We start from the raw sequence: 26,933 nt of genomic DNA on the forward strand, positions 1-26,933 counted from the left end.
TTTAAAATATGCAAATTAAACAAAACACTCTTGAATAATCAGTAGGTCACAGAAGAAATCGAGAATGAAATCAGATAATTCCTAGAATCAACTGGTTGTGCCAGCGCATACCACAATCTATGAGACACAACGAAAACATTCTGAAAAGGGAAGTTTATAGCTACAAATGCCCACATCAGAAAACCAGATCAATTCCAAATAAGTAACCTAGTGTTCCCCTCAAAGTCTTAGAGAAACAAGGACAACACAAATCCAAAGCTGACCCAAGGAAGAAAATTACAAAGATCATAGCAGAAATTAATGAAATTGAGACTTAAAATAATGCCAAGAATCAATGAAGTGAAGAGATGCTTTGAAACAATAAACATAATAATCACTTAGCCAATCTTATCATAAAAAGGAAAATAATACCCAAATCAGTGCAACTAGAAATGAAAAAATGGTGACATCACAACTGATACCATTGAATTCCAGAAGATTATTAATAACTATTTTGAAAACATGTACTCTGAAAAATTAGAAAATTCAGAAGAAATGGGTAGATTCCAAGATGCATATGAATCACCAAAACTGAGCCCAGAAAATTCAAAATCCTTGAGTAACCTAATAACAGGCAATGAAGTTGAAGCAGTAATAAAACACCTACCAATTAAGAAAAGCCTGACCTTCTACAAGAACTTCAGGGAAGATCTAACACCAATCTTCTTCAAACTCTTTAAAGAAATTGAAAGGGAGGGAGTTCTCCCGAATTCATTCCTGAAAGATGGCATTACCATGTTTGTAAAACTTGATGAGGATTCAAATTAAAATGGGAACTACAGTCCAATCTCTCTAATAAACACAGATGCAGAAAAACTCAACAAGATATTGGCAAATAGAATGCAACAAATCATCACAAAGGTCATACATCATGTCTAGGTAGGCTTCATCCCAGGGATGCAAGGATGGCTCAATATACACAAATGAGTACATTACATACACAGAAGCAAGAACAAAAACCACATGATCATTTCAATAAATGCAGAAAAAAGCCTTGACAAAATACAACATCAACTCAAGATAAAACTCTGAAGAAGTAAGAATACAAGGACCTCATCTCAATTTGATAAAAACCATTTAGGACAAATCTACTGCCAGAGACATATAAGAAGGGAAAAAAGGAAAACTTTCCTTCTAAAATCAGTAACAAGACAAGAATGTCCACAGTCACCACTCCTGTATAATACAGTACTCAAATATTAGCCAGAGCAATCAGGCCAAAGAAAATTTATGGATATGTATAGGAAAAAAAGAAGTTAAATTGTCATTAATTTTAGATGACTTGATTCTTATATTGAAGACCCAAAATATACCAACAAAATGTTCCTAGAGTTAATAACCAAAGTCAGTAGTACAGTACAGTACAAAATCAACACGCAAAAATCAATAGCATTCTTGTACACCAATAATGAACTGTCCAAGAAGGAAATTTTTAAAAAACAATGCCATTCAGAGCAGCATCAAAAATTAAATAGTTAAAAATTAACCTAACCAAGAAAATGAAAGACCTCTACAATGAAAACTACAGTACTTTGAAAAGGGAGATTGAGTAGAATACTGTATCAGAAAATAGAAAGATATCCCATCTCTGGGTGAGCAGAGCCAATATAGTCAAAATGGTCATATTTTCAAAAGTGATACACAGATTTAACTCAAACACAAAAAAAATACCAATAGCATTCCTCATAGAACTAGAGAAAATAATCTTAAAATTCATGTAGAACCAAGTGAGTCCCAAACTATCAAAAAGCAATCCTGGGTAACAAGAGAAAGCAGAAAGCATCATAATCCCAGACTTCCATTTATGTTATAAAGCTACAGTGCTAAAAATAGCCCAGTGCTGACACTGAAACAGGCAAATGGATCAGTGGAACAGACTAGAGCATACAGAAATCTCCCCAGAAATTTGCCTGTTTGATCTTTGACTCTATGAAAAATGGGTTTTTAAATAAGTGGTTCTAGGTAAACTGGGTATCTACCTGTGGAAGACTGACTCTACATCCCTGTCTCTCACTATGTACTAAACTAAAAGCACAGTGGATCCAAGATCCACTGTGTAGTAGATGAAGTGTACCCTTATTGAGATATACAGCAAAGTCAGACTCATTGAAATTGGGAGTCTTGTAAACCCCCATAACTTGTTTCTTTTTTTAACTTATTAGTACACATATGCATGACACGATGCTCACCTTCCCTGTGTGGAGCTGGTATATGCACATACCACATCTTAATTCCTTTTTCCATCCCCTTTCCCTCCTCTCCTTCCCTTTCCACCCATCCTTGATCTATTTCTTTTTTGGTTTCTGGGGTTTTCCCCCTTTAGTACATGTTTGTAGCACATAATGTTTACATTCCTTGTTGGTGCTGGAGTGCTACTCTCCCACAAAAAAAGGAACACTTGAGTCATTTGTAGGAAAATGGTTGTACCTTGAGAACATAATGTTAAGTGAAATAAATCAGATACACAAGCTTAGGTATCACATTGTTTCTCTTAAACTCATCAAAATAAAAAGCAAAATAAAAGGTAGATAATAGGAAATAGAGAGATAGATCTTTCTCAAAGGGGTGGAGATCTAGAGATGGTGGTAAGGGATGAAAAAATAATTGGGATGTGTTATGTACATGCAGCAACTTGTTCTTAAAGACAGTTCAGCTATATGAGACACTCTAGAAATAAAGAGTAGAGAAGAAGGGAACAGAACAGTCTCATCAGAGTAGACACTAACCTTTCTAGGATCAGTGGCAGATCTCCGACAAAACTCCAGGACAGAGATCACCAGCTTCATTGTAAGGTTTGCATCTGGCTGGCAGTAGACTTTGTTGAATAATGTAATAGTAGTGAAGCAAGAAAAAATAACATGAAAATCCCCCACAAAAAGATGACTTTGCCAAGCAAAATTCCAGAAACCCATAACCATGTCTGAAATGTCAAAAAAAAAAAAAACAAATCCAAAGATTCAGCCATTCACTCAAGTAAGCTTAGTTTCCTGAGCTAATGTGGCAAATGGCAAAGACTTTTGTATAAATATGTTTAGATTGCTCAGGGAGATGTACTAAAGAATACTTTACACAGAAATGACAAAGAAGTATGAAGTAAAAAATACAAGAGGAACTATAGCAGATATGTACAAATGCAAAGTAGAATCCTTATAAATGAAAAAATTGATTTTTCAAGTTTCTAATTCAATTGATTGGATAACCCAAACTAAACAAAGAGATTATATTTTTAACAGAAAGAACAGTTAAGAAATATAGTAGAGGCTCCAACAAACACATAATAAAAGTTCCAGAGGAAAGAAAGTTAGGTTATATGAGTAGAAATATTGAGGAAGCAATGGCGAACAAATTTCCAAATGTAAAGTGCATGTACCCTCAGGTCATAAATGTACTCTTAGTACCAAGCAGAATAAATAAATTCACACCTTGTTGCATCACTGCTAAAGTAAATAACACAAAGAGTAAAATCTAGCATGACAAAATATTTAGATGTTTTACGTATTTTATTATATGTTTAGTCTCTCACCTAATAGTTGACTATTTCATTCCTCTCTATTATTTTGTCCTATAATTCAATCTTACTAACTTTTGAAGATGAATATATCATTGGGACAAATGTTATCCCACTAATCATGTTAAATCCATGAGAACAGAGACAAGGAAGTCATTCACAATTGTGAAGAGTGTCTAGAAATGTCTGGTACACAGCTCTAGTGCTCAGTAATACGTGATAAATGAAAGGGCAAATATGCTAAGAGGTTGAGCGACTTTCCCAAGTTTAACTGCTATTAAATGATCCAGCTGCACAGCTGACTACAGTCAAGTCTGCAGGCACTCTTTCTGCATAGCCTGCTCCTCCACCAGTTCCCCTTTTCCCAGTTTTTGGCCAATGGCTCCTTTTAGATCAATGTTCTATTTAACCTTGCTTTTATTTAAAAGTCTACCTACCTTTCTGGTTACTTATTTTGTCATTCAATATATTATTATCAATCACAGTCATAACACGACCCTCAGATTTGTCATACATACCTTCATATTTGTATATAAGTTACCAAAACAAGTATCTTTCAGAGTGATGGGGAAACGGTCAAAAAAAGATGAGTCTCAAGAGGTAAATGCAATGCAACAAATATTTTTAAAGCTGCATGTGCAAAGCACCATGCTAGGGTTAGCCCTCAAAGAGATTAGCGATGTGTGCGAATATTAGGGAAAAATTGGGAGAGGCATGGCCGAAGACGATGGGGCAAAATAACATGCTGTAGCACTCTCGGAAGGAAAGATGATTTATCTCTTTGAGGAGAAGGGGGAAGACAGGATAACTTAATGGAGCAGGTGACTATTAAGAAAGCCATAAAAGGTGGTAGCATTTTGACAAAAGAGTAACCAGATAGGTAGAATTCTGCCCCAAGACACAAAAATAAGCAAAGGAATGAAAGCAGAAAGGATGAGCACATTTAGAATGTCACTGTCTTTTTTTTTTTTCTAGTACCAGGAATCGAACTCATGACCTTGCGCTTGCCAGGCAGGCGCTGTGCCACTGAGCTAAATCCCCAGCCCCTTAAAATGCCACAGTCTCTTAAGCTGGTCTTCGCGATGTGTTGAAAAACAGAATGAAAAAGAAAAGACTGGAGCTATGGCTGGAGGATACATCATGTAAGACCTTGAACATCATGCTGGAGACCTTGTGTGTAATTTACTGGGCAATGAGGAACCATTAAAGATTTTTTTAAAAAAGGAACTGCATCATATCAAAGCTGTACTTTTGAAATTTTAGTAACCAGAATAGAGTTTGAATTTATACCTAGAGTTTAAGGCTTGGCAGACCTGGAAGGAAGTGCTCAGTTTAAAATAAAAGATGCCACCGAGGAGTTGAGGCTGGAGATGATGATGAACATCTCGGAAATGAATAGGAACAAAAGACAAATGTAAGACCCATTAGGCAGCTGTTCGAAGATCCAGCCGATGGGCTTGGGATGGGCAACAATGATGCGTGCTTCATTGAGTCAGAAAGAAATAAGATTTAGTAGCAGATCCTAGATTTGGCCTCTGGAAGATATTCTTCAATGCTAAAGACCAGAGCCCTCAATGAGCAGAAGCCTGGCTGGGAGGAATAATAAATGAAGCGGTTTCTTCATTCATTTGGGCCGTTCTGACAAAGTACTCTAAACCGCAGGGCTTACACACAGACATTATTTCTCACAGTGCTGGAGCTCACGGATGGTACACTGTCCCTGTGTCCTCACGGGGCAGAATAGGCCACTGGCTCTCCAGAGTCTCTTTCTTTTTCATTTTTTTTTTTTTTTTCCGGTACCGGGAATCAAACTCACGACCTCATGCTTCCCAGGTAGGCGCTGTGCCGCTAAGCTAAATCCCCAACCCCCAGAGTCTCTTTTATAAGCCCACAAATTCCAAACATGAAGGCTTCACACACATAACCTACTCACTTCCCAAACGCCTTATCTCTTAACACCATCATTTTGAGGGTTAAGATTCAACACTTGAATTTTGAGGGGAAACAAATATTAAGATCATTGCAATCAATCAGACAGAAGAGAAAGCCAAGGCCCATGTAAATCTTTGGTTTAAAAAAAAATTAAAAAGATAGCTGGGAACAGTGGTACATGCCTATAATCCCCCACTCAAGAGGCTGAGGCAGGAGGATCATCATGGATTCAAGGCCAGGCTGGGCTACATAGTGAGTTCAAGCCCAACTTGAACTTTAGATAGCAAGACCCTATCTAAAAAATAAAACATAAAAAAACACAGAAATAAATATATAAAAATTTTTAAAAAGATAAACAGTAGTGGACTTGAGTAGGAGTTACTCAGAATAAGGAAGTCCTGAGCATTTTTTTGACATAATGGGAAGAATTAAGTCTTCTCCCCTTGTGTTAGTGTCCCAAAGTCTCCAAGTACGCACTCCTTCATTTTTAAGTGCCTGTTTGCTTCTAATTCTTCCACACTAGACTGAAAACCTTAAGGACAGAATCTATATCTCATTCATGATTTTTCCCAAGCAACTAACCCAGTGCCTACTACAGAAGACACTTGACATAAATATATTAAGATTCAACAAAAAAGTTTAAAGATGGCATGAAAATGCAGTTGGTAAGGCAAAGTCCTGAATGAATTATGAAGGATTAGGATCAAGCAAGAAGGTGAAGAACTGACCTTCAATGGAGAGAGTGCTTTATTATCTAATTGCCCCATCAGCTGAGTTGAAGGATTCAAATAATTCTATTTATAAAGATTATTGATATAGAAAAGCAAGTCCTAATCACACACAGACAGAATATATTCCTTTGAAAGTAGAATCTAGGTGCTCTGAGAGTTGAATCACACCAGAGTCTCCTAGGATTGCTTTCACTTTTAAAACACTCATTCAAAATAAATGGTGTGACACTAAATAATATTTTAATGTAAATAATAAGCTTAAGAGTTAAGGAGAGAAAAAGAATGAGGGCTCAAAGGAAATAACCTGGGGAAAGAAGAGAAATGACCAACAAGGACAAAGACGCCAAGTGGCCCTTACGGTGGGAGACTTAGCACCTCTCCACCAGCTTCACTGCTCTGCACTTTTAGGGTTGCCCAGAAGTGCATATACAGGAGCCAGGACATGGGTTTCCGTACCGTAAATCTGCAGGAGTGTCCAGGTGACAGCGGGAAGCTCCATTTCCATGCTACCAAGGGGAAGCTCTATTTTTAGAATATGAGAAAAAGGATCAAAGGCCTCACCATGCCAAGAGTTGGGTTCAGTCCAAAAGTAACCATGCACTAAAAGCCAGCCCCAGGAGGGCCTGGCCCTGATGCACCTTGGCATCCAGGGTCGCGTGAGGTAGGAATGGCTGAATGGGAGGATGATTTCCAGCCCTAATTAGCAACGTAAGTAGACTTCAGCTAATCGTTTGTATACAGGGTTTCCGCAAGGCTCAGTTCCTATCATTTCAAGTGTGAATGAAGTGGGAGGGAGTGATGGCAATGAACAAAGAAAGCTACAAGGAAACAGTGGTGTCTGTCCTGAGTTCCCAATTTTGGAAAGGGAAAACCGGAACTGGGGAAGGGAAAAGGCAGGGATGGGGTAGAAGGGCGATCAAAAATGATCAAGATGATCTACACATGTGCATTCCCCAAAATGAATTATTACATACCATATAATAATGAAATTAAAATTTAAACAGAAACAGAGTCCATGTCAGAAGAGCAAAATATACCCACAGGTATGCTATCATGCTCTGCACTTACGCAGCAGGAACCCTGGATCCCAGTCAGTTGGGAACCTCAGGAGACGGTTTGCCTATGCAGATGCCTGTGTGAGCTAATCACTGGGCCAGGAGCAGAATTTATAGTCTTGAATTTTCAGTCTGTTTCTGTGTCTTAAGCCATTAAGCCATATTACTTTATTCTCTAATTTTAGAGATACTTTGATTGTACTTCTATTGTGTGTCTTTTAGTATTTCTCTTTCCACCCAAGCAGTCTCTCTTCTAAAGCCCCACTGGTCTTCGTAATTATCCCCGCTTCTCAGTGTGATGCTTTCCTCTCCCAGCCCTCCCAGTGGGCCAGGTGAGTCATAGCTCTGTAGGGATTGTTCAGGTTTTGAAGAGGGAGCTGATTTCTTGTGGAAACACAAACCATTACATTGGTTTCCTACATCCCTGGAGCACTAATCACTTTAGAGTTCTGGTCCCAGAAGAATAGATGTATTTCTCCAATGCTTAGCAACAAAATTACTCTTTGGTAGCCTTTAATGTTGCTAAGGACATAAAGCACATCAGGACAAAGCATCATAAATCAAATGACCAGACAAGACATTGATATGTAATCCAGTCCAGCCACTAACTTCCAGCAACAAGAAACTCAAATTACCTTAGGTAGAAGAGGTGGGTTTTTTTTTTTAATTACTGCTAAAAACATAGGCTCTTTCTTATATTTAACAATACAGGGATTTAAATAATAAGTAAACAATAAAACCTTTATATCTATTCTAAATCTCTTAGGGTACAACATTTCAAAGCATTAGGGTTTTTTATTTCAAACCACGTTGCTAATTTTTTAATGATATATTTGATGACTCTGGTGGTGAAAGAAAAATTACATATGTACAATTTACATGACTCACAATTTATGTAGCCTTATATTTCCAGATATGTAATCCTGCCTCTTAAAACTTACAGCTCATCGATTAAGGTGATATAAACAAACAGCATGAACCAAGCTTCCCCCAGGACATGCTGCTGTTCTATAAAACTTAGAGGAAGTTATTCTGAAAGCAACTTTGTATCATAAAAATATTTACACTTAGCAATAGAAGTGAAATCTGAATTAATTTGAATAAAAGATTGAACTGAGCAATGACTAAATTATGTGATTTTTTTTCTCCATCATATATAGTTTGGATAAAATTCTCTTTTAAAGAGATTCTGAAGGTGAATTATAGTCAATTTCTAAAAGTATTTCATTTTTATGGAGAACGATTTCACAGAGACTATAACTATAGTAGGCACTATTTAAATACTTTTTCTTTACATTAAATCTCCTTTGGTTTGTGTCACCTGATATTTACAGTTGATAGACCCAGATTTGCACCTTCCAGAGAGAGCATTATTTTTCTGAAATCACTGATCACTTTCTTGTTACAACAGTGGAAACGGGGGCTGGGGATTTAGCTCAGCGGCACAGCGCCTGCCTGGCAAGAGCAAGGTCGTGAGTTCGGTTCCCGGTACCGAAAACAACCACCCCCCCCCAAAAAAAAAACCCAGTGGAAACGGTGTGCCTTTCATTAAAATTCCTTGCCCGTGCCTGTGCCCCTCTGTCCAATGTGACTCCGGTCAGGGGACGCAGAGAAGTGACAAAGCCGATGATGGAGGTCAGGAATCCCCAGGAAGAGACCATGCAAGGCTTCAGAGGACCGCAGCATCCCTGCAAGCTGTCCTCGCATAGCACCGAAAAGCATGATTCCTTGGGTCATTGACACATGGGCTATTTAGTGGCCCTCTCTACATTATGGCCTAGAATTTTACGTGCAATCTTCACTACAGGGGACAGATCCCAAACCAGACTGTGGTTAGCATTCAAAGGACCAGTGAGTGCAGATTAGAAAACTGTTCATTTTTATTGTCAGTGACCTCTAACTGAAATTTAACATTTCCTGAAATTAACATAGACAACAAACTACAAGGGTATTAATGTCCCCAGGACTTTTTCACCAACAGCCATCCTAGATATTTCCATGTCACATTATTGTTCTTATAGATCTCCCAAAATATAACCTTCAGTTATGTTCATCTCTACCTGAAAGCATGATAGTTACTTTTCTTTTATTTTTTTATTTTAAAGATAAAAAAAAAACTAACAAAATAACAACAATGAAGACAAAATCAAAACAACACGAAGACAACAAAAATGATACATGACCTCAAAACAAAATGACAGGAATTAACAATGGCTGCTACACTACATGCTGTTATCTTCAATGGCACGCTTGAATCTGGTAATCAGAACGACTGATCTGAAAACAACAACATGCAGTATAAGAACCATTGTTGAACTCCTACCATCTTGTATGGTGAAGCTCAGCATCATTTCCAATGGTTTTTTTATTATTATTATTATTACTTGTTACTGTCTTTGATTGTTTGATCAATCTTACATCCTTATGTCTGGTGGGTAGTTACTTTTTGACAGTCATGAATTTTAAATTGAGTCTAGGGGACTCCAAAGCTCGCTCTTGTCCTGCCCTTGAGCAAGCTTGGAACTGAGAAACCCCCTGCTCTTTCCTGTTCACACCGGGAAGCCATAGGGGTAACAACTGCTGAGGTGCTCACGGGGCAAGGTGAGACACACTGGAGAAAATAAGGCTTCTGGGAAAGCTAGTTTCCTTATTGCCCACCTGTCTCATCCTTGTCCCTGTCCTTGGGAGAATACTTTGCTCTTCTTCCTAGCACCTTGGTCTGTCATTACTGCTCCCAGAAACACCCCCTGCCCCTCACCCATTGTCCTTGACTCAGATGTAAAGAATAAACACCAATGTTCTGGGTGCCTTGTGGCCTTTTGTTACCCAAGAACAACTGGTCATCCCAGATCCCAGTCTCCACCCCTATTTTGTCTCTTGCTTTTTCTTCCCACTGTGCATTATAACACTTGGCAGGAGACTGGAGGCTCAGTGCTAGGGTCCCCAATAACTGCCACTGGGGAAATGGTCTCCATTAGTTACTAGAAACACAGTCAGATGTAGCTATTTAAGACATTAAGTACTTCTATGTGTCAGGATGCTTCAATGTTTGGATAACTACATTTAAAGTGGTTGTTTTGTAGTGCTATGTGTTTTATTCTATATACATAAATATTTAATCTTAAGAAACTGACTCCTGACATTATAGAACAAAGACCTTCATTAACTTACTCCCCAATAAAACCAGCAAAAATTATTTTTAGAAAGAACGTAAGGGGCCACAATACATGATGTTTTCATTTGCTGGGGGAATTGGAGTGTATATAACACATGCTGCTCATTTTCCATCCTGTTTCACCTCTCCTCTCACCCCTTCCACTGACCCCCTTCCCCATATCCAAAAAAAGCTGCCTCTATTTTACTCTGTAATTTACTTACACTTTGAGTTTCTCATGTAAGAGAAACCGTACAATATAAAAACAACTTTACAAAGACTTTAACAAACACAGTACCTATCACTTCAAAAAGCTGGGGATTTAGCTCAGTGGCAAAACACCTGACTGGCAAGCCCAAGATCATGAGTCTAATTCCAGGTACCGGAAAAGAACCAAAAAAAAAAAAAAAAAAAAAAAAAAACCAAAAAACAAAAGAAAGAATCTGCAGCATTTAAACTAAGACTTCTCCCTTCCTTCCCTCTCTTACAGTAGCAAGGTGAAAGCAGACTCCAGAATAAACACAAGAATCCCTTTCTCCTCAGCATCCAGCAAGAGAACTATCCAGCCTTCTCTCAACTCTGTGTTGCTGAGACTAAAGTCCAGGGAGTGCTGTGGAGAGACCAGAGTTCCCTTCTCCCATCCAAACCCCACTGGCAAAATGGAGGCTCTGCCTTGGGCACAGTGCCCAGAAAGGACTGGGGTCCCAACACCCCTTTCCCAGCTCTGGGGGTCGTGGTTTTGTATCAGAAAGACCTAAGCCTGAAGGAAGACTCCTGTCCATTGAGCACTTAGCTCCTAGAGCAGGGATGTCACTCAGAGAGAAGCTTGTCATTGTCCCAACCCCACCTCTGAACGAGAGTATGCCCAGACAGGTGAAATTGATTCTAGCAGTGACCATGTTGCAGAGAACATCAATAAAGAGATCAACACTATTTAAGAAGAACCAAATGGAAATATGAAAGTGAAAAGTACAATAACTGAAATTTTGAAATTTACTAAGAGCGCAACAGTAAATCTGAACTGGCAGAGGGAGAATTAACAAATTTGAAGACAGATCAGTAGACAGTAAGCAAGATAAAGAAGAGGACATAAAGAATGGAAAGAACAGAACTCCAAAGAGACAAGGACACCATTAAATACTCTCATATGTGGGAATAAACCTGGTGTTTCTGGAAGTACCAGAAAAAAAGAGAAAGACCAAACAAGAAAAAATATTCAAAGGAAGACTGGCTTACCTCTTTTAAAATTTACTGAAAAATAATGGCTATAATAATAGCACCCACATCTAGGGAGCTAAAGAAATTCAAAGCAGACTAAAGACAGCTTCACAAACACAACAGAGGAAAAATACTCAAAGTCAAAGATCAGGAGAAAAATCTCAATATAAGCAAGAGAAAAAAATTACCTGAGCAGAGATTTTGGCACCAGATTTCCACAAGATCATTGCTTGGAATAAGCTCAAGAACTTCCAGTATCACTATTGAGACTAAAATATCTAGAAGACACCTGGTGCCCGTATCCAATACGCTTTTATCAAAATGATACAAAAGAAAACTTGTAATGTTTAAAGTGGGGAAGGTGCTAGGTTAAACAAAACTCAAAAGGTTTTGTTACTGCAAGACTTGTTGTAAGTTTCAGAATGCTAACTGTGAATTTTCAGATGTGGGTAATCATCACAGTATTTCCCAACTAGAATGACCATGAAGGCTGTGGTGGAGTACATCTAAAGGCTCAAGGTTTGAAAAGTACTTTGGAAATACTGACCGGAAACTAAAAAAAAAAAGTGCAGGATGCTGGTCACTGCTACAGTTAATTGGCATCTTTGTTTCCTGTACATCTATATCAAGCACGACTCTCTTGGAGGCACAAATGATAGAAAACCATCCATATTTTCAAGGACATTCTAGGTCAGAGGCCATCTGAGGTCCCTGATGATGCTGCTTGCCAAGGCAAGAATTTGAGTCACCCGGAGGGTGGCTATGCCCTAGCCTGTCTTTTTTGATTTTTGGATCACATTCGGTTAGAAATCTTTAGACTGTACATTAATGAATGCAGAAAAGGACAACCACTGCTAACGGGCTTCTATGCATGGAAAATTCCTTCCTCTTGCTGTTTCTAGTCTTAGGTGCTGGTTTATAATAACAGCCTATCAAAATGTTGCATGCAGCTCCAATAAACATAGTCATCATCTGAGAGCTATACTTAAAATGCCAAGGCAGATTTATCAGCCTCTGAGGCCTGGAGCACAGCCAGATCACAGCTCCGAAGCCTGCTCAATGCGGCTCCCCATTGCAGGGTGTATATTAGAAGAGTGTGGACTCGAGCCAGATGTCAAGAAGCTATGGCTCAGCAACTTGAACCAGGGGGACAGCAAACAAGGAGGACCGAAGGGGCCACGGAAATGCACACAGAGACAACCTCAAGAAACATAACCTTGCTGCTGCCTGTCAGAAAATACCAACAGCAGCAGATAGACCAACCAACTTTAGTGCGCCATTCGGGGACAAAGCAGCTATTACTCTTTATGAAAATGCTTACAGCCTGGCACAGAAAGCAGTGACTCATAAGAGAACTAAACTCTTCCTGAGATACAGATAAATAGATGAATAGTCATTGTGGAAATGCCCTAAGACCTAACAAGGATACTGTCATTGACAAATACTCTGTAGACAACAAGGGTCCTATATATTTTATGTGGCTATTGATATCCCCTCTTCTAATTCCTCTAACAGTTGTGTAAGCCTGTAAATCTCTGAATTGTCTTATCCTGCCCAAAATCTTTAGAATGCTGTCTGTCTTCCTGACCAACATTACCACATTGCATGATTCCTAGTCAGAGAGCTTTGGACAATCAACTGAGTGGTGATAGAGGGAGACACTGTACTTTCCTGAAAACTCTGCTCAAGTTAACAAATGTTAAATTGATAGATTAATGAAAGGATCAAGTCAATGTCTCCTCTCGTGCCAGTAGCCTACTTGAAAGCAGCCCACTTTCTGACTAGAGAAAGAAACAAATGACAGGAAAATCTAATGCATTATAAGAAACTGACAGACAAATAACTGCTCCAGCAAGAAAATCAAAAAGATCCCGAGGAGCCAGAGAAAGTTTGCATAAAGTATAGTTGTAAGAAGAAGAATAAGCATCATAGGTTTTTTTAAAATCTTGAGCCAACAAAAATATATTTGAAGGTCCCAAGGTCCATAGCCAGAAGAGGGCCAATGGACAATCAGAAGCTCTAGGACTGCATCAAGAATCTTTATGGAGCCATATGGAAAAGGATCATCCATCAAATTGAAAGCTTAAAAAGCAGATAACCATCTTGCAAATTCATAAATACAACCACTTCTGATGGCAGGAGTGCAAGTTGCTACACTGATTTAGGGTATAAATTTGATTATATTTTTAAACGTTTAAAAATGTTCAGATTCTTTAACTGTAATTTTTTTTTTTTTTACTTCCAGAAATTTTCTCTACCAAAACCCCAATTTTGTTTAAAGAAAAAGAGTGCAGGAGTGATTTAAGGGTGAGTGGAAAAACTGGGTCTCCCAAGTAATCAACAGTGGTTCTATTTATGTTGAAGTGGCATGGTAACATTTTACTTTCTGTTTTTCTCTCCTCTTTTTCTTTGGAATCTTCTTTGGTAAATAGATACTAATTGGAAGGAAGGTGGAAATCATGAAAGTACATTATGTGCATTTACACATCTGCAAAAATGAAACCATTCATCTCTCTATAATCAATAGACAAGTGAAAAAAATACATGAAATTCTAAATAGTATAACTGGTGTTCCAAATATATAAATACATGGGGGGAAAAGATGCTGTCTATAATATATAAAATGCTCCATAGAATTAAAAAAGCAATCAAGTGAAAATGCACACAATAGTTATAAAAATCTGATCTTAGGTTTATGTCATTTCTAATGTATTCTATTGCTCCAGGGAAGGGAGAGTTAATTTTGGAAGGATTACTTCAGGTCTCACAGTTAGAAACTGATAAAAGGAGAAACATAAGCAAAGTGAGGAAGCAGAGATTAAGCAGCAGCAATTTCTACTGAAAATAAAAAACATTCCAAATAATAATTCCAGTAGTCTCCATCCTGAAACAAACACAACCTCCATCTGTGTCTCTCCCTATGAAATACTATATTGGGGAACTCAAATACAGGTGGACACTCATGTGCTGCAGAGCAGGAATTGGATGGAAATCATCGCTTGCAAAATCTTGCATCTCTCTAAAACTCTTTCACCTTTAATGTTAAACCTTTTGAGCAAAACCAAGCAAGTATTTGTTATGGTTGATACACTGTGTCAGCTTGGGGAGCCTAGAGGTTTGGCTGAGTGACTCAGCAGTTCTGCATCTTGAGGTAAAAAGGACACACCCTTACTCTTCTGGGATGTTGTTTATTGTGTTAATTAGAGAAGTTTAGAAGGTGAACTAAGTGACCCAGCAGGGAGCCAGGGTGCTTACTTTGTATTCATCCTGAGCCGTGCCAGAGGAAGGCATGCAGAGGGTGTGGGAATAGAGGACCACATCCCTCCCAGAGGGGGTAGACTGCATAAAAAAAGGAATTGAGGAAGGACTGGCTGCTGGTTCTTCGGAGGAGCTCCAGTCTTTGCCCTCAGCTTGGACATATCCTGGCTTCTGGTGCAGACTGTTGGGCTTCCGTCTGGACTCTTCAGCCTTCTGGTGTTGGCTCTCTGGCCTTCATCTTAGATTCTTCAACATTCCGTCGCAGACCCATCAGCCCTTTAACACAGTGAGCTCCAGGCCCGGGGCTGGGCTCCTCAGTCTCCAGCGTGCAGACACCCTCTGCACGCCTTCTCATCACTGGGCTTTGTAAGCCAAACATAATTTCTTATACATTTGTATATCTTGTGTTATATCTGTTTCTCTAGTAAACCCTGACTGATACGGTATTCTTAGAGAATGAATAAAAAGGCAAATTTCCAAAACAGAATAATATTAATTTTTGTTCATCCAATTAAATTCTGTTTCCCAATAGTCTGTAAGGCCCAAGAGAATAGGAGGCCAAGTCTTAGTTGTCAATGTATTTTAGTGCTTATTGTAGCAGATCCTCAACCACAGTTTGATGGATGAATGAATGACAATTGGAGTCCACTTCAACAGAACTCTAAAACCATCCATTTTAATCTGAAGAGGACCAGTAACTAGTCAGATGCCTTTGGAGTAATATACAAATATACAAGATTAATTTCTTAAAATGCTCATGCTTCATTCTTATTCATATTCATGTTCAATTTACATTCTACCCTCATTCATCAGGTTCCTAATGTAGTTATCATAAAAATGCCAGTTGCCACACTTCTCTGGGTATTTCTGGGCCTTATGTTTTATGATCGGATCGGAACATTTAGGTAGTTGACCCACGGTGAATTTAACAAGGGCTTGACACACATCAGCGCTATCACACACAGATGAAACTGGTGCTGACTTGGTGACAGCGTGTATTATAGGACAGTAAGAGGCTCGAGGGCCTTTCAAGTGAGTGGGAAGGACAGCACTTCAGAAAAGCCCAGTACGAATTCTGTGACAGGCTTTACAGTCACGTACAGAAGCACTCTTGCTGCTGTCGTGCATCATCGCCTCTTAAACATGTCAAACCTGTACTACACTGCGTTAAAAAAAACACAAAGAAATTCTACTTGCAGTTACATGTGAGATGATAAATTAAAAATGATTTCAATGTCAAATCCAGATCATGAAAAAAGAAAAACCAGTGACCTCTCTTGTTCTCATGCTAGGCCTTTAAGATATGATAGGATTCTTTTATTACTAAATATATTATTTTGAATTTCATCATTCTAATTATTTAATTGTTAAATATTTTGCAGCACCAATGAATTTACAGGAATGGTAGTGGTTATTCCCAGGAAGGTTGTTGGTCAGATTCATTCACACTGAGTGAATTTAGTCTTCTCGTTTCAAGGCTCTTGCCTTCATTTTTTGTTTATGACCTCCCATGTGGTCATAAAATGCTCTTAATATTGTCTTCAGATTTTTCTGCAGTCTACTCTACCCACCTGGACTCTGTAGAGCACCTCCTACTAGATCTTCTTAGCACTGTGCTCTATCCACCCATCTTTTGGAGCACTTACTGTTACCTCTTCAGCCAGAGTTAAAGCTCTCACTACTGAATGTAAGTGTAGTCTAGTCAGTTCACAGACATTTACATACATCCACTATAGTCCTCACCCCCGCCCCCAAAGGACAGCTGTCATTGCTTCACTCACCAAAACACCGAGGCTGAGAAGGCTGAGCAATTTGTCCTGGGAGGTGATGCATAGGAAAGGCACACAACCCTGGAACGGAGCAAATCTGAGTCCTACTATGAACTGGAATATGATGTTGAACACATTCACTCCACCTCTCAAGCCTCCATTTTCTCAGGAGTAAAACAGGAATGAGAGTGTGTAATGGATGTGCGGACACATGTGCTGCTATGGAACTGACCCTCAGGATGCCATGCCTATGAGGTATAAATGAACAATACAGTATATATATTTAAAAGCTTAATTACAGTAAAATCCTTACCCTCACTCTTCCTCAAAATCTGCCCTCCCCCCAACTTTGAAAACACTTATTCCATCATTCTTGCCAGTTTCTGAAGCAGTTCTGGAAGTCCTCTGTCTTGAGCATCATTAGTTGAACTGTCATGGCTGCCTTGCAGTCCTGAATCAATTCAAAATGTTTACCTTTCATAGTTGTTTTGACTTGGGGGAGGAGCCAGAAGTCACACATTGCCAGATCGAGTGAATACAGTGGATGAGGACACACAATAATGCTTTTTACAAGCCCGGCATTCCATCAACAGCACAGGGCTGCAATTTCAACATATCTTTGGTCACACCTCATGGAGACAGAAAGGAGAACTGCAGAACTGCTTCAGAAAGCGGCAAGAACAATGGGATAAGTGGGTTTGAAGGTATAAGGGTGGATTTTGATTGTGATTGATGGTAATACATCTTTTACAATAATAAATGGTTTCACATTTAAATACATACTGTATTTTTCTATCACACCTTGTGCATTGATTTTTCTTTCCTGCTAAGGGAAGAGAAAATGTTATCAAATTGCTGATTGCAATACCAAAGAAGTGTTGCCTACAATGGCCACTGCATTCTTTCCTAAAAGATTCTTATGGTTCCTCCAGAAGGAATGAGTAACATTCTATAAACCCCACCCCCTGATTCAGGCATACTTTAACCTATGACATACCACTTGTCACAAGTTACTCAAGCAAAATTTTTAAGACATTGAACTGTTCCCTTATTTGAAAAACAAAGTATTACTAAACCTTAGAGGATCTCCAGGTTTCTCTGCCCTGTCTGGACCCCAGAAAAGTTGTAACAAGCAGCTGGAGCAGGAGAGTCCAGAAACTCAATAATCCAGCAGTAAATTTTTGCACTGTCCACTAATTTTCCACTGCAAACATTAGCATTTGTCATTAGCTCAGCATAGCATCTTCACACACTTGAAATCTTTCCCTTCCTGCAGAAAGCTGAAAATAAGCTTTGAGAGCTGCATTTAAAATAAGAAGTAGAAGACCACATGGAACTTTTTGATCAGCTTTTGTGTGAGCATCCATTTCTTTGCAATTAAAAGAATCAGAGTTTGGGTCAAGGGTAGCAGCACATGGCTGTAATCACAGCTACTTGGAAGGCTGAGGCAGAAGTATCACAGACTGGAGCCCAGCCTCGAAAATTTGGTGAGACCCTATCTAAAATAATGAAACAGGAAGGCTGGGGAATAGCTCAGTGTGAAGGCCCTGCCTGGGCTCAATGCCAAGTACCCCTAAAAAAGAAGTAGAGTTTAGCCCAAAGAAGACAGTCACCCAAAATTTTTGACCTTCCTAAGGCATCAGATCAAACCAAAATAACAAAATCTTGGTCATGAAGATGGAAAATACAGAAGCATGTGATTCTGCTTATAGAACCTAAGTCAGCTGTAACACTGGTAGATTCAGAGAAAACCACATGAGCTTTCATTTATCCAGAGGCCCCTCTAGTCCAGAAAGGAGCGATACTGCCCGGAATTACCAAACTCCTCTGCTTATGATCTTTCACTCTCCCAAGTTTCCTGGCATCCAAGCCCAAGAAGAAAACAGAACTCTCAGATTTGTGCAGTGCTATCTTTAGAGCAATATACATACTACATATCAAAATATACAAAAGTCTAGGTGCATATAAGTAGACAGATATGACAGGATTGCGTGTGTATATGTACGCATTTGTGTGCGTGAAAGAGTTGTGTTGTGGGGACTACAACTCTGTAAAGAGTACTAAGACATGATCTGTGTGGGAAATATTGATAAAGTATAAATTATTCCTGCTGCAAATCATTTAAGATATAAATATACACTAGTTTGCTTTACTTTCTAATTATACCACTTCTCTCTATCTTCTTTCCTCTAAAAGTATAAAATGGTGTCATTTCTGGTGTTCGAAAAGTATTACACTCCAAGCTTCTCTCCATGGTAATGATTTGTAAGCAGTTTATATTATTAAAAGCACTTCTAACAACTTCTACCCCTGAAAACAACACATAGATTTTTGTGGGTCTTTGACAATAATGTCTATCCTACGAGACTGTTGAAAAATTACTGACATATTTATAAATTAGTTAGCATTCGACAAATCATTACCATTATTTACCTAACTCTCTATCACTTACAAAATAATAAATACAAGCTTAGGCTCTTTCATTTCAATTATCACTTTGGCAAATTAACTGATTTTTTGATACTCAAGTCTCTTTGCTTAGAAAAAGAGATAAAATATAGTATCTAGCTCCCAGGGTTGTTACAAAGATTAAAAAGAAATTAATGTATGAAAAACATTCAGCCATGTGCCTAGAATATGCTAAAGCTTATGTATTAGATCCCATTTTCATTATTTTTACTATTAAAGGCAAGATTTTAAAAAGTGTGGCTTCTAGGCATATTCCTGTAATCCCAGCACATTGGAGGCTGAGGCAGGAGGATTGCTGTGAGTTTGAGGCCAACCTGGGATACAAAGTGAGTTCAAAGCCAGTCTGAACCGCATAACAAAACCCCATCTAAAGAAAAAATAAATGTGTCTTTAAAACCTGCTAACTTCCCACCTTACTGTTTATCAATTACCTGCTGCTCAGAGCATCAGAAAGTGCCTTCTTTACTGGTCCTGTCTGTTAGCGTCTCAGCTTGGGGTCAGACTCCCTCCAGACTTACTGAGACTCAGTAAGAGACTCTTACTCAGACTCCCTCTGCTTACTGAGCCTTGATTATAGCAACATCTGAGAATGTTTTGTGGCATGTTCTAAGGTTGCCAGATAAAATATAGGAGAGCCAGTCACATGTCAATGTGAGATTTTAGTACGAATGTACCCGAAGTGTTGCATGGAACATGCTTATACTCTAAACTTATTTACCGTTTATCTGAAATTCAAATTTAACTTGGCATCCTGCACTTTTATTTGCTAGACTGACACCCTACCATAATCTACATCAAGTTCTTACATGCTAAGTTAGTGGAATAACTAACCCTTGTATTTCAACATCCCACTAACGTTGCTGCTGTTGTTTGTTGTTGTCTTTGTTGTTGTCATTGTTGTTGTTGTTGTTGCTGTTGTTGTTGCAGGCTGATCCAGTTTTAGGATGAAGGACTGAGAGGGTGAGTAGAACAAAGATATATCACAGTATTGCTCATCACTGTTCCAATCTTATAGCAGCTCATTGTCCTGTACATCTAAGGTTGTTCTACATTCCCCTCATATATTCCAAACAGCTCTCAACATATAAATATAACAGATACAGCTATCATATTCTCTATTTTAGCATCATTATATTTTTAAAGGTCACTGTGGTGCTAATAATAGAGCCAAATTAGAATTAGAATGCCTCAAAAGACAGAAATCACGTACAACTATGTGTTTTGGAACTAGCAGCACACATGCCTTTCAAGAGCAACACCAGCTAGGGAGGACTGCAGATGCACCATTAGAGTGGAAGAGAACGTGAGGAATTGAAACACGCTCTCTTCCACTGACAGGGGCAATGGACTCTTCATGGCCATGTCTGCTGAGTTTTTTTGTTTTTCAAGATGTTATGGTTTGTGTCTCAATGTCCCCCCCAAAGTCTCATGCAGTCATGGGGCAGGCTTCTAGAGTTTTTGATTGATTCATGATTCATTGTTGGAATTATGGATGTAAGTGCTACATCCGCTCTGGGCAGATAGCTTGCATACAGTGTAAGGGAGGGAAAGAGACTGCTTGCCTCTACTGCTCCTCCCTTTTGCTCTTGTTGTTTTTGCTGTCTTCCGCAGCCAAGAACTGTTGCCCTCTGCCATGTGCCACTCTACCTTGGAGCCAGCCGAGTATGGACTGAAACCTCCACACACTGTGAGCTAAATAAACCTTTCCTTCCTTAATTTTGCGTGTCAGGTATTTTGTCTCAGCAATGAGAAAAAAGTAACCAAAACACAAGCGAAGTCAATATCCTGAATTTTGTGATTTTCTCCCATAGAGTTTTAATTTAGAAAACACAAGGCAGGCCAATCACAACACACCTGCCTTCCACTAGCCTTGCAAGACCTGCACCAGCTTCCAAAAGTCAGGCTCCTTGAACTCTCTCCATCAATTTCATCTGGAGGAGTGCTGTAGGCAACTAAGTAATAATTGAATTCTAAATTACTGATTAATGTAGTAATTCATTGTGAGTCAGCCTCCCTCCCCAGGAAACAGTTATCCTATTCAAAGTAAACTTTCATTCAGCATCTTGGTCAAAGCCAGCTCTGTTTCTCTGAAGCTCAGTTCCTGGAAACCACGGGTCTGTGTATTTTTCTCCTACCAACCCACAGACAGTTAACAACAATGGGTATTAAGCTGACTCTGAACTATGTAAAAATGAACACTTTTAAGCAAAGATTTCTTCATAGTTTTCTTTTTTGCTAAATTAATTAAATATTGTACTCAGTAAAATATTTTTAAATTGTAAATGTAGGACCCAACAGTGTCATTCTATTCTATAAACTATTGAATGCCTTCCAGTTAAAAATATCTTGGCTGGAATCCTTTCTCTTTATGTTTCCTGCAAAGTCATCTGAAATGCATTCTCCAGGACGGGTAAATCATCCTTTCGTATCTCCGGTAGTTGTCATGTGATTCATATGGTTTTAGACTACGTGGATCAGAAATCATTGAAAGTGCTGAGAATTGGTGAATGTAACATGGAAATCCAACATGGGAATTCCGGCTGCTGCTTTGATTGCTTGGGTCTCTGATTAATTGCTCACATAAATAGATAGATACGCAATTACTCTGAAGAAAGGCAACAGAAAAAATCCTTTCTATCATCTGATTGGGAACAATGAGTTATATCCTCAGAAACCTGCTGTTACTCATGGCCAATGCCTGCAAATTAAGAACCTCTTTTTCCCTTAAATGAAATGTCATTGGTGAAGATGAGTTTTTAAGTGTTTTATCAATTTTACAAAAAAAAAAACAAAAAGAAACTAAATGGAAGCTTTAAAGGCACTTCAAGCTAATGCTAAAATAATTCATTTGTATTCCAATATTTTTATAGTAAAGAGAGATGATTATATGGTTTGGGATAAATCAGATGTGGATTCCAACCTGTTTTTTAGAAGTCCTTGGGCGATGTCCATTAATGACTCTAAGCTTCAGTTTCTTCATTCATAAAATACAAGTAAAAATGCTTACCTGCAAATACTCTTATGAGGATTATTTATCTCTACTTACATATTTACCAGGTATCTCTTTCTGTGAAATAAATGCAGCTAGAAAACAGGATCCTCACAAATGCAGTTTGTAAATTTAATAAAACTTCTTGGCAGATAATTGCCACCCCATTTGATATCCGTGCTTACTACCATCTGCCACGTGCCTGAGAGCACGGGTGTATTCTGAACGTTCACCATCCAAAGCCTAAGGCGCATCAGCCTGATAAAAGGCCAGGGAATGTCAGGAGACAGGAAAGAGGAGTCAGCAAGCTCGTGTCCTAAAGATCTTAGGAGACACAGCACCTAAGCCATATGGGCTCGTACCTTTCCAGAAAGCAAGGGGCAAGCCTGGAGGCTACAAGTCAGGATGGAGGTGCAGTTGCGCCTCAGCTCTCCAAAAGGAGGCTTAGCTGGTGTTCTATGCCTCACACAGGAGAAACCAAGCATGCAGTATACATGCAATTCAATGCCTATGATAGCTAGGGCACCTTTGCAGTGCAAAAAGACTGCATGTTAAGGAGAGCTGGGCACTGTTTAAATTGTGACAGTGCTACAGTTCTTTGGGGACCGGCTGTCCAGGAGAAAGCAGAAAGAGCTTGACATTCACTGAATGGATAATGGCCGCCTGTCAGACGCATGTTCACAGCACACACTGACTGCCTGCGTCCAGCGGCATCAAGAGATGGAGCGCATTGATACCCAGCTCAGGGAGGAAAGCCTGAATGACAAGAATTTCATTTGTTTCTGGTCAGTCTTTTTGACTGCAAGAAACTCAAGTTGCAGGGGAAGAAAATCAGGGGATGAGGACAGGCAGATTCAAAACTATATAAACAGAAATTGCAATTGGATCAGAGTCCAAAGTAGAGCCAGCGCAGGGATCTGATGGCTCAGCCATGTCCTGAGGTCACATGAGCTCTGGTTCCGAGTCCAGGAAAATGCGCTACATTATAATTTCTGCTTTCCATAAATGCTCAGAGCCTCAGCCTAAGATGTAGTTCCCTTCTTTGCATCTTCTGTGTCCTTTTAGCCTTATCCTCCATTTCCAATTGCAGGTTTTCCCATGCAAAGTAGTGGGAGAATCTGATGCCTCGTGAGTTGCCCTTGCCAGCTCCATGAGTTTGCCTTGCAAAGACTACGATCCAGATCGGCTGATCTTGCGCCAGTGTGACCGGTTTTGTCAGTTAGTTGAGAGACAGTGGCTGGGAAGAAAAGGATCAGCAACCCACACCAACCCTTAAGGAACAGTTTTACTGGCAAAGCACCTGGCTGCTTTCTCTAGAGGTCTCTGAAAGGTAAAGCAGAAAAAAAGGACAGGACCTCCTGGCTTACCAACTCTACCTGATACTGTGAACAACGTGAAGTGCTGAAAGGTACACATAGATCCAGCTGACAGTGTTCAGAATCTTCTTTCCTAAGTTGCAGTGGAAATTTTTTTTTTTTTTTTTTATCTTTTTCAGACAGGGTCCCGCTATACAGTTCAGGCTGGCCTTGAGCTCACTTTGTAGCCCAGGTAGGTCTGGAATTACCAATCCTCCTGCCTCAGCCTCCCAAGTGCTGGGATTACTGGCGTGTGTCAGCAGTGGGAATTTTAGACTCACACATAAATGCATTATCCGAAGTTCAAAAGAAATACCTAAAATTCAAGGAAAACTAAAATTAATGCCCAGTACAGATCCACGGGATTGCAGATGAAAAGCTGGAACATGGTTTCCTTTTTAGTTAGAAAATATTAATTACTAAAGGTGTGAATCAAAACACTACATAGAATGGAGTTCACAAGCTCTTATCAAGGTCTTTTTCTCATTTTCTAAGGGAAGCTAGAAGTTTCCCAAGCCAGGTAAATGGAATGCTAGCCACATAGCTACTCATTAACCTCACATCTATTTTGACTACTTGTTAACACATCTATTTTAATGGTCTTTAAAGGATAAGGAAAAGCGAATCAATAAAAATAATACATGTTACTTCCAACTACAGGGACGGTAAATACACAAATGAGATAGCTGGACAGAGGGTAAGGTAATGTGATGTGAGACTTCACTGCTTTACTTTGCCCACAGAAGGGGTGAGTTTAATGCCAAAGGTTTACCTAGGAAGAAAAAGGATCTCAAAAAAAATTCACATCAATTCACAATAAGAAACGGAGGGCTTATACTGAATAAGGTATTTTAGCTATATTGCTGGGGAGCTCTAAAACAGTGAAATATGGGGTCAAGTTTTAATCAGCAATTCCTTAAAGGTCAGGAGAAAGCAGGCTGTGAATAAGAGCTGCTGCTGAACGGTTTAAAATTACAAGAGCATTCCCAACATACCACATTGGGATGGGAAAGAATAGTTCACCTGCTTTTTGACTTTATGATTTCTAAACCACCACTTAGGCTTGTGCGTTGGGCTGTGGATGGAGCTCAGTGGTGCAGCACGTGCTCTGAGAGCCTAAGGATGCAGGCTCAATCCCCGACAACAACAACAACAACAACAAAAATCCCTTTGTGGTGTTTACCTTACAATACTATATGTACTTTATTTCCTGCTCCCTTTGTCCTGGCACCAATATTTAGCATCCCTCTCCAGATGTCACAATAGAATATAACATCTTGATTTTCAAGATTAGTTCTAAATTTCTGCGTTCTCATTGTAATCTAAAATACACACCAATTATCTTAGTTTCAATCCAACCTCTCATTCCCCATAGGTGGTAGGCTGCCAAACAAATTCATTTTCACTTTCTTCCTTTCAATTTGAAACCAAGATTTCATTATTCGTATTTGTGTCTAAATGCGGTAAATGCCCTTTATCTTGAGGGTACTACAAGAGTGACCACAACAGGCCCCTTAGAGTAGTCCTAATAATACCCAGTGCTCATGGCAAACACTATTTATTCTCCATAACACTGTCTGATACATACATCTTTCATGCAAAATCACTTTCTGTTACAAGTTGCCTTTTGCCTCCTGAAATGTTATCTTCCTTCACCATCATTACTCAGAGCAGTCAGCCACTAATTTTCAGGATCCTGGGTTTCATTCTTTTTCTGTGCCTGGAAATGAAATACACATAAATATATATCAATAAAACGGGAATGAAGTTTGAAAGATCAAAAGATGAGCACTGTTTTATTTATGTTGATAGTAAATAACCTAGACAGTATAAGAAGAGAAATGTCAACAACAGCAGCACAACCGATAACAAAGGGAACCACAGATTTTCACTGGCTTTCCTTTTAATGTCTGTAATTTTCTCCCTGGCTAGATACTATGTATTTGATAAGATGTACTTACTTATTAGGTAATGTTCATTAGATACCAGTATTATATACATGGCCATTTTCAGAGAACAATATATAAAACAGATAAATTGCTGAACATGTACACATCACTTAAGATTCATATCTGGTGGACTGAGCAACTTCATTGAAGATAACCGTATGTAGTGTAACAACCATTGTTAATTCCTATCATTTTGTTTTGAGGTCTTGTATCATTTTTGTTGTTTTTGTATTGTTTTGTTTTTGTCTTGATTGTTGTTATTTTGTTAGTTTATTTTCTCTTTAAAATAAAAAAAAGATTCAGAGCAGGAACACCCTAGGAAGAGGGACAATGGTGCACAAAAACATTTCAGGTGAGAAAAGGTTCACCCCTTTCTTCTCCCATCATAAGGGTCATGGATGGCACCTGTATAACAAAAGGCCAGTTAACCAAAGAAGAACACAATACATTTATGTAATCAAAATTTTATGGGCACTGGAGTCCTCAGAATGATGACCCAAAGACCCAGGGTAAACCATATCTATTTTGTGCTTAGGTACTATTACACAGGGACAGACATGTAGAAATGTGATTGAATACAAAGGGTATGACCCAATGTTAATAGACTACATGAGAAAACCTAGCAAGACCTGTCTGGTCAAATTCTTCATGGCATCTTTGTGCAGTACTTCTTCCTCGCAGATACAGCAAGCACAGAATCCATTCTGAAATGCGGGCTTTATGGTCTACTATCAGATAAGCTAAACCAGAGACTTTCTGGCCAATTCCAAGACAGAAAGGTAGAAGATTAGAGTAATATTTTTAGGTTTTATAAAGGCTGATTTTGAGAAAAGGAGTTCTAGTATCCATGACTTCTTTGCAGATGAGAAATTCAGGTTTGCATGTGTGTCAGTCACTCTCCCATCTCTAAGTCAAAATACTTGACACATACATTGTATAGGAAGTGAGGTACACTTTGGCTCACGGTTTCAGGGGCTACAGTCCTTTGTTGGCTAGCTCCAAGGCAAAAATAACATGGCAGAAAAGCATTAGGGATAAATTCACCACATGGCAGCTGGGAAGCAAACAGAGAGTAGAAAACAACAAGAACACACTGTTCCAGGTTACATCCCCAAAGACCCACCTCCTACCAGGCCCACATTCTAACAGCATATTCAGCTACCAAACCCAAAATGAATGAATTTCTGATGAGTATAATGTCTTCATGAGCCAAGCAACTTTCAAACTTATGAGACTTTGAAGGAAATTCTAGATCTAAACACTATGGCTTCCCTCTGGGGCTGGGGGTTGGGAAAAAAGAACAGAACACAGGAGAACAGGAGTTCAGACATTGTTTTGTAAGGCCTGCTTCTCAATTCTAAAGCACCACACTGGAAGGTATTGTTTTCTGAACCTCAACAACACTGACACATGCTGTGGTGGGGGACAAAGCAGGAGTTGAAGGACATTCGATGCAGCTATAGGAGGCAAGATATGCATAGGAAGTAAAGAGAAGGTTAAGAAAGAA

The 26,933-nt window shown here is 39.1% G+C and overlaps 1 long non-coding RNA gene across 2 annotated transcripts in view; it reads right to left on the reverse strand.

Moving 5' to 3' along the window:
• The window catches only part of LOC102015166, a 95,636-nt gene extending 70,448 nt beyond the window's left edge, over positions 1-25,188 (reverse strand). For both annotated transcript variants that reach the window (XR_259172.2, XR_259173.2), the window contains exon 1: positions 25,066-25,188. This is a non-coding gene — a long non-coding RNA (uncharacterized LOC102015166). The remainder of the gene's footprint in view (positions 1-25,065) is intronic.
• Between the last annotated feature and the right edge of the window lie 1,745 nt (positions 25,189-26,933).

The sequence above is a fragment of the Chinchilla lanigera genome, unplaced genomic scaffold (genome assembly GCF_000276665.1).
Source record: "Chinchilla lanigera isolate Chin_1 unplaced genomic scaffold, ChiLan1.0 scaffold00002, whole genome shotgun sequence".
Classification (NCBI taxonomy): domain Eukaryota; kingdom Metazoa; phylum Chordata; class Mammalia; order Rodentia; family Chinchillidae; genus Chinchilla; species Chinchilla lanigera.